Genomic DNA, 16101 nt, shown 5'->3' on the forward strand with positions numbered 1-16101 from the left:
GATTCAGCAATTTCCTCTTTTCATGAGGCTTCAACAAGTCGCTAATGAATGTAGGCTTTGGATCTTGCTCAGTCCCTAAATTGACCTCGACCAATGGATCTTGGACTTAGGGCTGAGAATCTTCCATCTTATCGGGAGTCTCTTTAAGCTTAATGCCCTCATCTTCAGCCGAAACATCCACATTGGCCAAGTTTACAACGTAGCCATTGTCCATCTCTTTTAGGCTTTCTTCTAGCCTCCTTATTCTGAATGTGAAATAGGCCTGGTATCGCCCATTTCTTGGTGTATCGATCATTGAATTTCTTCGATAGTACAACGCGAGACCGGCCGATAAGGAACGATGTCCCTTAACAGGGTGTCACTCAATCACATTACTTCTGTTATCGCCTGTGTCACACCCCAAACTCGGAAAGCGGACTCACAGAATTCCCTATCGCCGAATTCAGTGCCGACAGCCTCCGTAGTACCCCGTTCTCGGCTCCCAGTGCCCATACGTTAGATTTCCGATCCTGGGATCCTACAAGGAGGATTTTTCAACATACATTTACCTTGTAAGATGTATAACCACAAGTTTACCCTAATCACAAAGGCAACATCCTCAACACATATCCACTAATATGAACAGTTAAATACAATGCTAAAAGGGAAATATACATATATCGAAAATCAAAGCTCTAGAAGGCCGCTGCATGCTCCAAGCTCAATGCTGCTACGACCTAACGCCACCTGCACGCATCTATCGTGGATATGCTTATAGAAAGCTTAGAGGGTGGTGTAAGTGTGTGCGTAAGGTAAGTGCCAAGTATACAATATTAGAGCAATGCAGAAACATATTGGTAAGTCTATAAATATCATTATCACCGGGGTCTAGTACACTCCACAATGGCTGCTGCCTCCCTAGTCGCACAACTAGCGAGTGGAAATGACCTCACTATCCACCTAGCTAGTAGTTTGTCAATACTTACCCGACTCATCGATAGCGGACCCATTTACGAGCTGGTCATACTTAACCTAGCTTACAACCCCCTCACTCGGGCGGATGAAGCCATATCCCCTCCCAATCGACCATGGCACAGTGAGATACACCACCTACTGGTATTCAACACTTGGGCGCTCATGTATCCACTCGGTCTAGGCGTTGGAGTATCTTCCGATTTCAGGAGGATTCTAGGACTCTCACCCAAGGATATCCTATGTGCTCACAGTGTTAGAACAAAATATTTTTGGTATCCTATCTAGCCATCCCCGATAAACCTGTGGAGGCCACAACCCTGATATCGTTAAGGTGCCAAGTGATCATGTCACACAAATGCGAGATGCGTGAGTCATATAGTCCAATCATGCATCAATTCTGTGTGTACCGTGTGCTCATGTGGGACAACTCCGCCTATCAGGGAGTCCCATAAACAACCTGCCCTATGCCATATGTAATGGTCAATAACATCTCATAACAAACATGCGGATGATGTATATGGGCATGTATCATGATGTTATGCTGTCACATACTCATAATTGGTATCGATAATCGGTATCGATAATTGGCCTATATGCAAGGCAGGGTCCATAGATGAACAACTGATCTAAACCAAAATATAAAGATCGGCCATTGGCTATGGATATGCCAAATCTGGTAGCACGGAGCCATCCGTCTACAGCGGTGATGGACCATGCGACATCAATGGGGCCCAATAATTTGGGTTGACCCAGAATAATGAGAATGAGCCTAACAAAGGCCTAAGGGAAGGTCATAGTGTGGACATTTAACCATCATCGCCCATCAATGCTGACATTTAACCAACATTGCTCCCAAGGACTGGCCCACATAGAGCCAAACGTATAGCGGGCCCATGGCCTCACATAAGGGCCTAATATACATCACCATGGGCCTCACTCAAGGGGTTAATACATATCACGATGGGCCTCACACATGGGGCCACGTATGCATCACATTGGGCCTCACTCATGGGCCTCATATACATCACATCGGGCCTCATCAAATGGGCCGTAAATACATCATATTGGGCCTCAACATATGGGCCAATATATATATCACATCGGGCCTCATCAAATGGGCCCCAAATACATCATATTGGGCTTCGCCGAATAGGTCACAAATACATCACCTGGGCCTCATCAAATGGGCCTCTCACATGCATCACATTGGGCCTCACTCATGGGCCTCATATATGTTGCGTTGGGCCTCACTCGTGGGCCTCATACATGTTGGATTGGGCCTCACATATGGGCCTCATACACATCAAATTGGGCCTCACCAAATGGGCCTCATATTCATCATAATGGGCCTCACCAAATGGGCCACATATACATCACGACAGGCCTTATGGGCGGCCCATAATCTAGTGGAATAGATGGGCCACATGTACAACATAAACCTCGAGGTGGGCCTGCAAGATGGACCTTAAATACATCACATATGGGGTCCACGAGCTGAACGACGCTAATAAAACACATACATCATACAGGGGCCATGTGGAAGGACGGTGTGAATATACAACACATCACAAGGTAGGGGCCCACACCACATACATACAACATGTCCCACGTGCTGCAAAATGGATGGACGACGTGGCTGAATAACAAATACATCAGGGTGCGCCCCATACCGTACCGTCCAGATGGATTGTGTGGATATAAAATACATACATCAAGGTGGGCCCCACCTGCCCACATGTGTCACATGTGTGGGGTGGGCCCACACCTTAAACAGATGGGCGGTGTGAATAAGAAACATACATTACAGAGGGTCCCACCGTCCTGGACAGATGGACGGTGTGGATATAGGATAAATACATCAAGGTGGGTCCCACCTGCCCACACGTGTCACACGTGTGGGGTGGGCCCACGTCCAAGATAGATGGACGATGTGTATAAAACACATACTTCATGTGGGTTCCACAGAACTTGCTGATGTCGATACAGTAGCTATATAGCTTGCTGCTGTCTAGCATACAGATGATGCACAGATGAATGAAACATGTATATCATAGGTGGGGTCCACCGTTAATGGATGGTGTTGATAAAGGTTGAAGGGTTGAGATGAGGGTTTTGGGGGTAGGAAGTGGGTCACACCTAGCTTCTCCTTTCTCCCTTAGAATGCTTGGACGTTTCTCTCCTTTGGGTTCCTTGAAAAAAATGGTAGGGAAGAGAGAGAGAGAGAGAGAGAGAGAGAGAGAGAGAGAGAGAGAGAGAGTGGTTGTAAGGGAGAGGGATGGGTGTGATGGGTGTGAGTAATGGGTGTACTTGACTTGAGAGTTGACTTTGGTCGAGAGAGGGATGGGTGAGTAATGGATGTGTACTTGACTTGTACATTGATTGATTGATTTGATGTTTGGTAGAGATTCTCTCAGGTTTTGCAAACGCACAGCGTTTTCCTCAAAATAAACGCGAGCCTACATCTTCTGGCCTGGGTATCGCATCGGCGAGCGAGACGCGGCGTTGGAACCGCGGCGACGGCGTGGTCGCTAAGTTACAGGTCTTGGGTTGAGCCAATTTAGATCTACAGGATACGATTTATGGTCACGCGTAAACACCGATTACAGGTCATGGGTTGCTGGAATTCGACAGGGAGGATCGTGAAAGTCTACGGAATGGTACGGTCTAGGATACGGGTCTTACAGCTTGCACAATACTTTCTAGATTCTTCTTTACTGATATTCCAGTTGGTCGGCCAAACTTGTTTCTCCCAGTGAACCGAATTGGTCTTACTTCTTCCCTATAATAATAAGCCTTATTCGCATTCGAAGTGGCCAAGAAGGATTTATTATTAGCCGTGACCAGTTCAACCTTATCTCAGTTCCAATATATATGCAAATGAATGAATCTAGTCTCTACCTAGCAAAGCATTATAGCTTGATGAAGTATCGACCATGAAAATGACGCCAATACTGTCTTAGTCCCAATGGTCAGATTGACCGTAAGATGACATGAGTATTCGTAACATGACCAAAAAGTTACTGATGGTCACCTCTGGTGGAATCAAGTCAGTCATTGTCTTCCCCAATATAAACATCATCCTCAATGGCAAAAGGTTGATGGGAGCCCCATTGTTGACCAAAATTCTAATGACTGGGCATCCTTCGAGGTGAGCCAATATGTACAACGGCTTGAGATGCTGCATCATGCCATGGGTAGGTCTCTCCATGACCACCCTTTCAGATGTAGCCCCTGCCTCCACTATGATGGTGTTAACATGAGATGCTTCGTCCACTTTGGGTTCATTTCTAGTATCTCCTTCAAATGTGAAAGAATCATGCTATATTATTACTTGGGGGGGGGGGGGTATTTTCTTCTACATCACCTGCCATTTTATTTGGTTAGGCTAGTTCGGCCTAGGAACTGGAAGGCAACGTGAAAACCATATTGCAATGGAACACGACTGATGGCAATGTCCCAAACACAATTCCCTCACATAAACATTGCCCCCTAGTGTCCTTGGGTCTACTTTCATTCTGAGATTTTTTATCTAATCAACACTTTCATCAATCACAAGGCTGGTCAAGGCATTTGCTGGTGAAATAGTTGTTAGTGCTTCAACGGTTGATGTTAGTTCATTAGCTAACTATTCATCCGCTCGGAAGCACTCATCACAAAGGTAGTTTGATAAGTTACCACAATTGTCTTCCTCCTTAGGACTTACTGACTGATTAGGTAGGCCAAGAATATCATAATCCTGATTTTCTAATACAGGAGACAACACTGCCCCTCATGTGTTTACAGATACTTGTCTTTTAGACACAGGGGCCCTCCAGAAGGGTCTAGTTCGAGTTACTTTCGACTGAGGTGTCCTTGCGGCTTCTTCTAATTCTCTTCTTATTGCGGCCCGACGCCTTTACCATCGACGCTTTTGAGTTCGGGTCAATGCCTCTGGTGCCGCTGGAAATTTTGGATGTGTAACCCGCTTCCATATTCCTTCATGGGTTGCTAGTGGTTTAACCATTCTTTGGTTTGGTAGCCTAGCTCGCTAGTGGCTGTTAGGAACCATCCATTGCGGTTGATGCTAGTTATTCCCTCGACTGTCCTAAGGGCCATGTAATGACCCCACCATCTTGACTCAGGAGGATCCCCACATCCAAGAACAATACTTGGAGCACATCAGTCATATAGTTGCGAGCCTTGACCACCTTGACGAACGATGTTCAATCGATTGTCACTCAAATGGAAGGGCCAACGTCGCCCCTGTACTATTCGTCGTGATACCTCTCCTTGATTGTTCGAGCTGAGATTGACCCTTAACTGTGACTGATTTCTTAGATTAGTCATGACCGTATTAACCTCAAGGTTGGATGGGAATGGGTCCATATCGATTAGCATGGCTTCTTCACATTTTTTAGGAAACTTCAGCAATCAACAATCGATGTGATCTTGGATGACATTCCTAAATACAACACTTTTATTAGTCGAATAAGATAGAATTCCGTGCCATTTGAAATATTCAGTCTTTTGCAACCCGTCAGCCGAAAGTATCTTATGATTCATAGGAATTTTAAAAAACTTCTCGGCCAATAGAGTGTCAAATATTTCATCAGCTCTTGGGATGTTAAAGGTGTAAATCTTTTGAGCTTTCTATGCAGTTGATTCCACTTTGACCAATGTTGAACATATCGGTGGCTTCTTAGATACCACTTCGGCAATTGCAACTTCATAATTTGGGTCATGATAATACATCCTTAATGACGAGTTCTTTTGCTTGGTTCTTTCTTACAGGAGTTCTTCATGCGTAGAGACTTCTTGGTTAGGTCTTATAAATCTATGAACTCTGTGCCTATGAACTTCTTACGAAGTTTGTATTGAAACACATCTTGTGCAAGTTACACAAATTCGGCTTCAGTCATGATGATCTTACAATGACTCTTCTCCCTTTTGAACCATGTGATATAACTCTCGCATGTCTCTTCGGGCAATTGCTGAAAGCGGGCGAGATCAACCACAATTATTTCTATGTTCTTAGAGAAAAACTGAGCATGGAACCTTTCCTCCATCTCTTGCCAAGTGTGTATTAAATCTGGCAATAGGTTCGAATACCACGTGAAGGCCATTGTTGTTAGTGAATGACCAAGCAATTATAATTCATGATAGTCATTATTTGTCAACTCTTTGCATTGTATAGTAAATCAGCTGACATGTTTAATAGCCGACTGACTGGGATCGCCTAAAAATAAGGCAAAATCCAGTTGATAGCTCCTTGGTAATTGATGTTGTCGATCTATTCATTCGGGGTATGATTTATGATACACTGGGATAGTATTGCGGTCGAGTACTTGACCAACAACTTCTTGGACAATTTGCACAATCTGGTCGTGATCCATCTACTGAGGTTCAAAGACTGGCGGCGGGTCATGGCCAAAACGGTTTAAATTATCTTGGAATAAGGGATTTCTGGGGAATTGTTGATGGTTAAATCCTCCTGGAAATCCTCAATTTCAATTTTCAGGTATAAAGTTTCTAGCCTCTCTCTCTCCGGTCGCCTAAGTTCCACAGGAGGCAAAACATTTCACATCTCCTGAACTGGGATCGGTGGTGGATTCCATTGAGGAGGTGGTATGGACAGTAGCGGGGATGCATTGCTAATAGAACTTCATTCGACATTGTATTGCATTACCGATGACGTTGGCTCGGCCATCATAGCCATTAATTGATGCTGGCCTCAGCCTGACTGGTCGTGTATCTGTTACTATTTTCAGTTTGAATACCAAATTGCTTTACTTGGGCCATTCCATATTCTTGTACAAGATGAATACTCAATTATACATCTTGAAGTACGACTTCTATCTTGTCTGGAGGAACAGTCCAAGAGGTCGATGCTCATTCCTGATCCCCAGTACCGGGCGTTGGATTATTATTTAGATTCAATGCCTTAGGGGTCGCTTAAACTGGCACGTCCTTGACTGAAGGTGGTATGGTTGGCGCAGAGGGATCGATCCCAGCAATTCAATTACTTCTTTTATTTATAATTGACAATATTACCCCGATAAATTAGAGACAGGGTCCCACTCGGTATGCCAAAAACTATTGGTGGTCGATTTTCGGCTCTATGTGTGCAGGCGTGCCAGAATTGAAATTGTGGCTTAATTAAAACCGAACACTTATAACCCCAAGCGCCATGATAGGTAGACATGTAGTGTATGACCGAGATTTGATGAGATCGATCGGCTATTCAGCAACTCGCTCAGTGTGTAAATTGGATCAGGCGATATTAAGAGGGTGTGGTTCGTCATCAGATGATGGGTTGCACCTTTGCCTTCCATACGAAAGAACTTTTCAATACATATAAAGTAAAATAAGAAATGAATTCTTATAGTCGGTCGCGAAGAACAACTGCAAACCACTTTTTTGAGTGAAAAATTGAATCTAACATGCGAGCGTAGACTCAAATTACAGCTAAAATTACTGGCTACTTAATTAACGCTATGGATTACACTATGAAATATAAACAACATGCTGAAAGTAAAGGATTACACTAAGGAATGCAATTTACTTGACAGGAAAAATAAATGATTATACTATGGAATGTAAATTGACTAGTAATTGAAAAGATAATTGAAAGGTAATATTTGGTTTAATTGGGTTGGTATGAGATGACCTCTTCCTCTTGCATTCTTCATTTATTTATAACTTTAATCTGGTCACCTGGATCATTATCACGTTCTGACAGTTATTATAACCATTCACTACTACTTGACTTCTTCTGTTTTTTCCTCTGCCATTTGTCCCGTAAGTGCTCCTTAACAATTGATCCTCCATCGGTCGCTCTAAACAAGACGTGACACTTTTCGATACGTTATCGCTGTTATTACTAAGAAATATTTTTGAAATCTTCAAATACACCTTGTGGATTCGTACAGATCACATGTAACTTATTCTGATTGGTTCTCACGAGGAATGACAAAACTGGGAATGAACAATCCTGGCCATTGATTTGATAGGCTCTATCATAGATGGGGATGCTCCAATTTCTTAATCACCTAACTTTTAGGTGATTGATCGAAGGGTTTAGGGCTTTTAATATGGGAGATCCAGGTTACATGAGTCACTAAAAATAGCAATTTGAAACGTAAATCACCGTTAGTCTGGTTCACTCGCTCGAGAATGATACTAAAATGAAGGGTTTAAAGCAATATTGTGGGAAATGTGGCTTTTGAATGGCCACAATGGTTGTGGCTTTTGGCTGTGATTCTCAAAAATACACTTTGATGGGTTGACCGGAACCATTCATCAATAACCATTGGACAACTATAACTATACGATGAATTACTGAAAAATGGATTGTCGAAAAAGGGTTTCATCATTGATGTAGACCGTCTATCACTTTGATTATAACTATCGAGAATCACTTTGATCGGGTCGGATAAAAATGGATGTGAATTCAAAAGGAATGATCATTGATTTGGACCATCCATCGTGTAGGCTCCACTTTTGATTAACCATTAATTCTTAATAATTACTTGGACGATAAGTAGACAGGAAAATAGAGGGTCCTTATCCCTTCATCGGTGGCAGACTCTGATAAGTGCGAAAATGGAGAGTCTAGATTGATTGTAGTGAAAAGAACCACCTACTGAGCTCTCTGCCACGATGGCCCATTGTTCTCTTACTTAAAATACAGCTGAATTTTAACTATTTACTAAATTTGTTTATCACCGTTCATTTAAAGGACACCAATTAAATGTCTAGGATCTCCCAAGTCTCAATTTATATCATGTTTAATCATAATCCATAACACGGCAGGTTTCGATGGACGAACGCTCTTGATCCATCATTTCCCTCGCCATGTGTACGGTGGAGATAGTGGTATGTATAACAAAAATTTCCCAAAAGATGAACGATCTCGATTCACTGCACTGTCTGCCCTAACACGTGTACGGTGGAGCTGCTGGTTACAATCTCCCTACTATCAGAAGCGGATTGCCTGCAGCACTCGCCACAAGGATGTGACACGCGTGGCCCAAGCTCCTTGGGCCCCATCATGATGTATTGAATGTATCCACACCGTACATCCGTTTTTCCAGATCATTTTAGGAATTGGGTCCGCAAAATGATGCAGATCCAATACTCAAGTGGATCACACCAAAGAAAAAATTAGGATTGAATGCTCACCACCGTTGAAAAAAATTCCTAGGGTCACAGAAGTTTTGGATCAACCTTGTATTTGTGTTGTCCCTTAATCCAGTCTGTGTGACGTTATAAACAGGTTGGATGGCAAATAAAACATCACAGTGGGCGTTCAATCCCCACTGTTTTCTATGGTGTGGTCCATCTGAGATTTGGATATATATCGTTTTTGGGCTCATTTCCTAAAGTGATCTGTAAAAACGGATGGACGGTGTGGATAAAACAAATAAATCAAGGTAGGCCCCAAAGAGATTCGCCCACGTCGTGCCACAGGCAGTCCACTTCCCCCTATGACCCCATCCCCATCTCCCCCTCAGTAAATCCCATGAATTGCAAATCTATGAGCACAATATACTAGGCTCTCAGAATTTATAAGTGGGACCCATGCTTCAGCAATCCAGACCGTTACTCAACTTCGTAGATGGAAGGCGACCCAAGACTGAAAGATCCCAGCACAAATTATAGGAATTTCTTAAATTGAATCCAGACCGTTGTTGTATGTCTCTATTTAGCTGTCTGTTTACTTACTAGATCAAAAGGACCTAATTGCACCGTTGAGGAGATTTTTGGGTCATGGTCCATAGATAGTTAGACCCAGAAGATAAATATTCTCGATCATAGAACCATGGGTCCCACACATAAAAACTGAAACTCGTACACCGAACATTTCGTAGCCTCGGTGGGCTGAAGACTGAAGAGAGTTGGAAAACCGAAAGGATGGGTTGGGATCAAAAAATTCTGGGAAAATAGAATTTATATTTAAATGCGAAATAAGTGAAAGGATAGCTGGTTTGCCCGAGTGGTTAAGGGGGAAGACTTAAGATCTTCTGCACAAAAGTGCGCATGGGTTCGAACCCCATAGCCAGCACATTTAAATTAGAATATATATATAATATTTTTTTTTTCAGTGGCCTGTCATGTTGGGCCCACACTGGTTTTATTTTCTGACCATCCGTGTTTTTCGTGGAAGGAAAGTTGGGACCCACCAAATTACCGATTGGGGCCACTTGTAAAAACTGTTGCTCTTCTATGGTGCTCTAACCATCCATTTTTCAAGTGAAATTAGAAGATCTGGTATAAAGAAAATTGGAAATGATAAAAATTTGAAGAATGGAAAGTTTGGATTTAATACCGTTTGCATTAATTTTTTTTTTTTTTTTTTTTAAAGAGTGAAATAAAAAGGAAAATATAGCCCATATGCGTCTGTATAATATATAAACATAAAGTTAAGATAAAAAACTTCCAATATAATAATTAGAATTCTATATACTTGAAAAATAATGTATGTAAGTAGTGGATTGTTGTTCTTTGCCTCTCTTAAGTTCATCCTTTTGTAACTACACATATCAAGAGGCGTGGTAACCTGCACACGTGTCATGTGCATCTAATCCGAACGGTCCATGTGATGTAGCATCTCGTGAAAGACTAAGGGACCAATTTTCACCTTGATTTAAAACTTTGGTGGGTGATACCAAAGAGAGATGCAAATCAAGGGAGGAAACTATTTTGATTTTTTATGGCCCACCAAAGTTTTGGATCAAAGTAGAAGCTGGACCATGGGGGTTTCATTATGTGATGCACCACATGGACCGTTCAGATTTTGGACTCACATAATGTATGATGAGTTCTCAAAAAGTTCGCACAAGTTCTGTGCGAACTAGTGCACAACTAAGTATTTGGCCACATATGAATCAGTACATTTCTACTTAAAATATTTAGATTTTTTCGACGTATGCCTCACTTTTAAGCCACCCACCTTCGTCTGCACTTCCAAACTTACTTTCCCAAGTTAAGTCCCTGATATACCGGCGCATTTTTACTAGACCAAAATGCCCTTACTCCTTTTGAAAGTTGATTGGCTGGTGTGCGAAGACCAGCGTTGATGCTTTGCAAGCTCCAAGTTGTACGAATGGTTCAAAAGAGATCAAAGTTACATGGGCCCCATAGTTATGTATTTATTATATCCACAACGTTCATCCATATTTCGAGATCATTTTACCACATTATAAACGAAAAAAAGAAAAAGAAAAAGAATCATATCCAAAGATCAACTGGACCACGCCAAAAATAGCAGCGGGGATATTGATTTTCACCATTAAAAATTTCGTAGGGCCCACCATAACGTTTATTTTCCATCAAATCTATTCATAAGGTCACAAAGACTTGGATGAAGAGGCAAAACAAATGTCATATTGATCTAAAACTTCTGTGACCCCTAAAAGGGTTTCAATGGTAGACATTCAATCCCTACTGCTTTTTATAGTGTGGTCCACTTGATAGTTAGATCTATCTTATTTTTTGTCTCAAGCCTTAATACGAGCTCACCAAATGGATGGATGGTTTGGATAACACATACCTCATGATAAGACCCACATAACTTGCTGATGTCAATACACCAGCTATATAGATGGTGTGTGGTACACTATAGCCAATCTGCTTCCATTCCTTTCACGGCGGTAGCGGTAGTTGTAAGTGCTATGGTCTCATGCTCATTTGATTGTCAAATTTTGTTATGCCAAAACCTCTATCTGTGTCTTGTGTTTGTATGTTGATATATATATGATCAAGACACTACATCATAATTGGTCAAGACATGCACGGTGCTCTGCTTCAAGAAATGTAAAGTCATGTACTTTAAGCTGAAAAGGCCTAGCTATATGTCCTAGAGGGGGGGTGAATATGATAATGCCAAATAAAACTTATAACAACGGAATTAAAAAGAATATGATAGCCAAAATAAATCACAATGCAAGAAAGTAAAATAACCTCAAAATTCAGATCTTGAGAGGTTGATACAAATGTTGTTCTAAGGACAACCTTACACCAAAAACCAGAGTTTATGGAAGGACAACCTTATTTCTAGAAAGATCTTTGTATCAAATCTCAAACCAAAGAGGAATACAGAAATAAATACAAACTGAATTGAAATAAATTGTAATCACAAATGTATTGTTCTAGAGACAGCCATACACCATAAAAATGGCAGGGTAACCTTGCTGGAACAACTTTTAAAGGAAATTGAATATCAAGCTGATAAAAGAATAGCAGAAAATAAATTCTAAACTATTACAAAATTCTCACAATGCTTGAATTAAATGATTACAACATTCACCACCATACATACATCCCACAAAAGAATAATTAAAGATCAGAAGTATAAATCATTCAACCACAACACAAGGGATTATAGTGGTTCGCCTGTGTGTTCACCAACTGTTAAACAACAGCCACACAGAATGCTACTCCACTCCTAATATCCTCACACAGGGGATATTAGCGTTCACTAACAAAATAGGTTTTCCCAGGTTCACCCAAAACCTTTACAATTGTGTCTTTGTCTGTGGGCTTACACAATTCAAAAAACCCCACTTCTGAGTTTTCCTGGCTCTCCTCAGATAACTAATACAACAAGATTTTTCTGGCAAATCTTGATAGAAACCAAAACAGAAAGGAATTTACAATTAAATGTAAAATACCTGATTATCTCCTTCGTTGTAGCAGCCTGGTAGAACCAAATCAGAGTAGATGATTGAATGTCCAAGTTCAATGTCCAGTACTCAATTACAATAGTTCTAATTCTAATAGATTTTAAATTAAACCAAATAGGGCTTGCCTTAATTGATTTTGATTCCAAAGAAAGAGAATAACAATTCCTCTTATCAAATTAGATTGGAATAGCAGAAACAAAATCAATTAAATAAAGCTAAGGAAAGAGAATATTAAATAAGCACACTTAGCTTAGATGGAGCACTGAATTATCTCTTAGAAGTTCGACGAAGATTGGCTTGAATGGATTAATTAATTCGATGATTTCTTCTGAGATTCGTGCACTATTTATAGGTGAGCAGATCGCGTCTTCGACTGGTGTAGGGAGCTCTTCGACTAGTCGAAGCAATAACAGATATTTGAAAAATCAGGCGCGATAAGCTTTGACCGTTCTATGACTGGTCGAAGGTCTCCTTCGATTGGTCGTAGGTCACCTTCGATTGGTCGAAGGTCTCCTTTGACTGGTCGAAGAACCTGAAAAACATCGCTGGATTTTGAGTCGAAGATTTTCGACTAGTCAAAGATGCAGTCGACACTGTTCCTTCGACTGGTCGAACGGATTCCTGGACTAGTCGAAGCTTAACAGAAATTATCCGATTTTTGTAACAAACTCACGACTGATCGAGAAATTTCTTAGACTGGTCGAAGCAACTCTAGGACTAGTCGAAGAAGGCCTAGGACTAGTTGAAGAACAGACCAAATTTATGTAAAATAAACATTCGATTTATGTATCTAAAGTGACCTACTTCTAAGGTCAACCTAAGGTCAGTCAAACCTCAACCATGAAGTAAGGACATTGAAACATTAGGAACTAGTGACCTTGAAGTATGAGCCTTGAAGTCTTGATGTAGTTCAATCTTGAAATCTTGATGTAGCTCAATCTTGAAAGAGTCTTGAGTTCTTTACAAACTGCCTTGTACTCTTCTTGAAGTCTTGCAGCTTGAGTCTTGTCTTGTGAGCAGTTCTTGCATTCAAGATTAATCCTTGTACTTGTGAGCTTTGCTTGTTGTGAGCTTAGCTTGTTTATGAATGTTGATCCTTGAGAGAGCTTCACTTATGCAAGTTATATATAACAGTGATTTTGGCACCACAAATTTGACAACAGGTAGGGATATAAACTATAGCACTTACATATGCATCAATGTTCAGAGCTACATCGATAAGAAGAGTACATTTCAAGACTTAAGTACAACTCAAGATGAAGTTTAAGTTCAAGCTTTCGAAGATCTCAAGATCAAGCTACATCAAGATAGAGATCTCGAGCTTCATAAGGTTCAAAGGTCAACCTACATCTGAAAGGATGAAGTTCAATGTTCATAATTCATGTCCCAGGTATGATTGACCTTAGATTAACCTTAGGGTAGGTCATTTCGGATACATAATTCAAAATGAATCTATTTATATGAATTGGTCTGTTCTAAGACTAGTCCTGGATCTTGTTCGACTAGTCCTAGTACTGGTTCGACCACTCAAAGAAATTCCTCGGCCAGTCCTAAGTTGTTAAAGATTTTCAAAATTTTTTGGTTAGCCCACAATTAGTCCTGGAGGTCCTTCGACCGGTCGTAGGTGTGTTCACGACTCGAACTTCGACCACTCGTGGGTCCTCGACTTAAACACAGCGACCAACTCATGCGGTCTACGACCAGTCCTAGGTCATCTACGACCTGTCGTAGGTGGTCCATGAGCAGTCATAGACACCCCACGATCAGTCGTAGAACGGTTTTTAAAGATCGCCCTTAAAAATTCAAAATGCCGTTGAGGCTACGACCAGTCGAAGTTTCCCTAAGACCAGTCGTAAACGTGATTTCTGCTTCTATAAATTGAGCACGAATCTCAGAATTTTAGAACTCAATTAAAAGAAATTCAAGGCTCCACTCTGAGATAAGTTAGTGTTCATTTTAAGATACTTTATGCATAATTAATATTTCCTTTTGTTAGCTTATTTTTATTTGATTGTGATGTACATTCCAATATGATTTGAAAAGGGAAAATTTTGTAATTCCTTCTTCTTGGAATCAAAATCAAATAGAGCTAGCCCATTTGATTTAATTTAAAATCAATTAGAACTTAGAACCATTTTAAGTGAGTATTGGACATTGAACGTTGATTCGAACTTCTACTTCGATTGGTTCTTCCGGGCTGCTACGAAAGGAGAAATCCAGGTATTTTACGTTTATGTAAAATTTCTATTCTTTTGGTTTTTGTTTGAGAATCGCCAAAAAAATCTCATTGTGTGGTTATTTGAGGAGAGCCAGAAAACTCAGACAGTGTGGGTTTTTGGATTGTGTAAGCCCAAGTTAAAAAGACACAATTGTGAAGGTTTTAGGTGAACCTGTGAAACCTATTATGTTAGTGAACGCTAATATTCCTTGTGTGAGGATATTAGGAGTGGAGTAGCATTCTTTGTGGCTGTTGTGAAACAGTTGGTGTACACACAGGCGAATCACTACAATACTTGCTTAAGTTTTTTATCTTTTATCATTCAAGTTTGTGGGATGTATGTATGGATGTGAATGTTGTAAAATTTACATTTCAAACAAGTGTGTGAATGTTGTAATAATTTAGATTTAAATTCCTACAATTTATTTCAATTCCATGCTATTTATTTATTTCTCTTCAGATTGAGTTTTTGATACAAAGGATGTTCTAGAAATAAGGTTGTCCTGCCATAAACCTTTAGTTTTTATGGTGTAAGGTTGTCCTTAGAACTGAATTCGTATCAACCTCTCAATACTTGTTTATTAAGGTTGATTTTATTTCAGCATTGTGAATTGATTTATTTTATTTGGCTATCTCTTTATTTTATTCCGCTGCTATAATTATATTTTGGCATCGTCCTATTCACCCCCCCTCTAGGACGTATAGCTAGGCAGTTTCAAGTGGTATCAGAGCCTAATAGCTCCCTCTTATTGCTTTTTATTTGGATTTATTTCCTGAGCTAACGATCTAAGCTATATAAAAGATGTCAAATTTTGATAGCCTATCAGTCACTAGACCTCCACCTTTAATGGCTCCAACTATGCCCATTGAAAAGCCAGGATAAGGATCTTCTTCAAATCAATGGATGAGAGTGTGTGACAAGCCACAGTGACTGAATGGAATTTTCATACCACTGAAGTGACTAGAATCGATGGTTTAAAATCAATGAGAGTAACTCCTTATTTCTCTTGGACCACCCTTCAGAAAAATGAGAGTAGTGCTAATGCAAAAGCACTAAATGCAATCACTTGCGCACTATCACCGGATGAGTTCAAAAGAATCATATCCTGTAATACTGCAAAGCAAGCCTGGGATATATTAGAAATGACACACGAGGGTACTACAATTGTAAAAAAATCTAAAGTCCAACTCCTCACAACCAAATTTGAAGAAATTCATATGGAGGAAAATGAAATGTTTGTGGACTTTTACACAAGATTAAATAAC

At 40.6% G+C, this 16101-nt stretch overlaps 1 non-coding gene across 1 annotated transcript; it reads left to right on the plus strand.

Annotated features, from left to right (window-relative positions):
• Positions 1–9914: 9914 nt before the first annotated feature.
• Positions 9915–9997, plus strand: TRNAL-UAA (transfer RNA leucine (anticodon UAA)). Its single transcript has one exon. It is a non-coding gene; the product is annotated as a tRNA-Leu (tRNA).
• The last annotated feature ends 6104 nt before the right edge of the window (positions 9998–16101 follow it).

Source organism: Magnolia sinica, chromosome 1 (genome assembly GCF_029962835.1).
Source record: "Magnolia sinica isolate HGM2019 chromosome 1, MsV1, whole genome shotgun sequence".
NCBI classification, from domain to species: domain Eukaryota; kingdom Viridiplantae; phylum Streptophyta; class Magnoliopsida; order Magnoliales; family Magnoliaceae; genus Magnolia; species Magnolia sinica.